The sequence below is a fragment of the Oratosquilla oratoria genome, chromosome 40 (assembly GCF_046742065.1).
Source record: "Oratosquilla oratoria isolate Oo_2021 chromosome 40, ASM4674206v1, whole genome shotgun sequence".
NCBI classification, from domain to species: Eukaryota; Metazoa; Arthropoda; class Malacostraca; order Stomatopoda; family Squillidae; genus Oratosquilla; species Oratosquilla oratoria.
The window spans coordinates 43,657,586-43,660,738 of NC_134816.1; positions in this window are offsets into that span (position 1 = coordinate 43,657,586).

Consider the following 3,153-nt stretch of genomic DNA (forward strand, 5'->3'; position numbering starts at 1 on the left):
TCATAAACTAGAATTGAAAATTGGAGATTTAGTAATGGTCAAACTAACTTCACCCAATAATAAACTTTCACCAAGGTACACTGGTCCATATAGGGTAATTGATTCTGCAGGTGGGAACAAATTTAGACTTAAACATTTAGAAACAAGAGAAGAATTGATAGGACATTTAGATGACATAAGGAAAATTAGCTTGCAGATCTATGAAGATAATTATAGTAATACTCTTTGTATCAATGTTGACTACACTGAAGAGTATATGGAAAACTTTGACTGTATTCTTGATGAGTTGAATATTAATCTTGATATATTTTACAGATAGTATTGACCATTTGTATGTATTTGGGATGGGAGACCTAAACAACTGGAACTTGGTGTCAAGCAGATACATGGAAACCTAAAACCTAGGATCTGCTGTGGTCAGACTTGGAACCTTAAGGACCTCACATCTGCGTACACACATGAGTTTTGTGATAATTTTAAAGTAATAAGACTGTCTTTGAAAATGAAGTGTGTTGAAAATAAATATGAAGATTGAACAAGAAGAGACACTCAAACTCTAGATTAGTGTGTTGGGTAAATTAATTGCTATTATCTTTGAGAAGATGATAAACCATTGAAAGTTAGTTCTAATCAATTACATCCTTTCTGTAGACAATCTAAGAGAAAGCATGATCTCTTTTGTGTTCCGAGAAGCTTCACATGAATTCTCTGGTTAGGAATGTGTCTGTTATGAACAATTGTCATTACCAACGAATTTTGGTAGACCAAATCCCTCATTGTAACATACAAGGATCTCATTACTTGTTTTTCCCTAACAAGACAAAGGTTTCAATCAACTGTCCCGGGTTGAGTCCTAAATTGGATTTGGTTGAAGGTCTTGTCTCTATTCAAGATAACTGCGAATTGCATGCAGACACTATTTCCACCATTTCCAATACCCTTAATACAATGCATTTAACTGATGACACCTACATTTCAACCTTCAACTTCACATTGCCTGAAAACTCTCCTCCCTTGAAAATTAAGAGAAGACCATTGTCAAGATCTCCCTCAAATGATTTACATATACTACCAATCCTTATCATACCTTTGCTTTCAGTGTTAGTGGCAGCACTGATTGCCTTTGTTGTATTCCGGAGATTGGCTCTGTCAAGGCAAATCAACCATGTAACCGCTTAATTAATTTATATGTACGATTTTAGTGCCTTATATATTGACATGCATGTTATTCACATTTACAGGTATTATGTTTATGTATTATTCCCAATTTATTGCATGAATGATGTATTTTGGAGGGTAGCTTATTTCTTGATACCAATTACGCAAGGGTAGATTAGCTTATTCTAGAAATATATTAGCAAGCCCTGTAAGAGGGAAATAAGAAATTGGTCGGGACGACCAATTTCTTATTTCCCTCTTACGCTCTCCCTCTCTCCCTCCTCTTTCTCTCTACCTCCTCTTTCTCTCTACCCCTCTTTCTCTCTACCTCTCTACCCCCTCTTTCTCTCTACCTCTCTACCCCCTCTTTCTCTCTACCCCCTCTTTCTCTCTACCTCTCTACCCCCTCTTTCTCTCTACCTCTCTACCCCCTCTTTCTCTCTACCCCCTCTTTCTCTCTACCTCTCTACCCCCTCTTTCTCTCTACCTCTCTACCTCTCTATCCCCTCTTTCTCTCTACCTCCTCTTTCTACCTCTCTACCCCCTCTTTCTCTCTTATCTACCCCCTCTTTCTCTCTACCTCTCTACCCCCTCTTTCTCTCTACCTCTCTACCCCCTCTTTCTCTCTACCTCTCTACCCCCTCTTTCTCTCTACCTCTCTACCCCCTCTTTCTCTCTACCTCTCTACCCCCTCTTTCTCTCTACCTCCTCTTTCTCTACCTATCTACCCCCTCTTTCTCTACCTCTCTACCCCCTCTCTTTCTCTTTACTTCTCTACCCCTCTATCTTTCAACTTCTTTACCACCTATCTCTCTACTCCCCTCTCCACCTCTCTACCCCCTTTCTCTTTACCTCTCTACCCACTGTCTTTCTACCTCTCTACCTCTCTAATACCCTCTCTCTCTCTACCTCTCTACCCACTCTTTCTACCTCTACCCCCCTCTCTACTCTCTACCTCTTTACCCCCTCTCTACCCCCTCTTTCTACCTCTCTACCCCATCTCTCTTTACCTATCTACCATCCCCCTCTCTCTCTAACCACCCTCTCTCTATATACCCCCCTCTCTCTTACAACCCTTACATTCTCTCTCTACACCTCTCTATCCCTGCCTCCATTTCTCTCTTTCCCTACCTCTTTCTCTCTTTCTCCCTACCTCTGTCTCTCTTTCTCTATCTCTCTCCCTACCTGTCTCTCTCCCTACCGTAGTGGCGGCCGGGAACTCTACCACCCCGCCATTGAGTCTTTTGTGTGTGTGTGTGTGTGTGTGTGTGTGTGTGTGTGTGTGTGTGTGTGTGTGTGTGTGTGTGTGTGTGTGTGCGTGCGCGCGCACCACGTGTATGTGTATTTTAAACATTATCAAACAAGGATGAATTCTATTAAGAAAAAAAAAAAATCCAGCCAATATTTTTGCTTCAAAAGTGAGTTTGAGCGAAAGATTAAGACACAAATTAAATAGAAAACGAAAAAAAGAAAAAGAAAAAAGAATACAAAATTGTTTTTTACCAATGTGTCACTAGTTCATTAAAAGATAAACTCACAAATGTATCAATGTGTTTTTGTTTACATCTTCAGTTGTACCTCAGGAATGTCACAAATTCTCTTCAGGATCAAGTGATCATTCAGGTCCCAAAGGGCACATCCATATATGTATGAATCTCCACATATTTGACCAATTAATCATAAGAACGAGTGTATATGTGTATTCCACAAATTTATATATACTCTCACGTGTGTGTGTGTGTGTGTGTGAATTGATTACCATAAACAAGATTAATATTCAACCCGTTAGATTGCACTGGAGGTGGTAGAAATTGAGGAGGGGGGAGGAGGAGGAGGAAGAGAGGGGGGGAGGAGGAGGAAGAGAGGGGGGGAGGAGGAGGAAGAGAGGGGGGGAGGAGGAGGAAGAGAGGGGGGGAGGAGGAGGAGGAGGAGGAGGAGGAGGAGGAGGAGGAGGAGGAGGAAAAGGAGGAGGTGAGCGCGTGGAAGCTGAACATT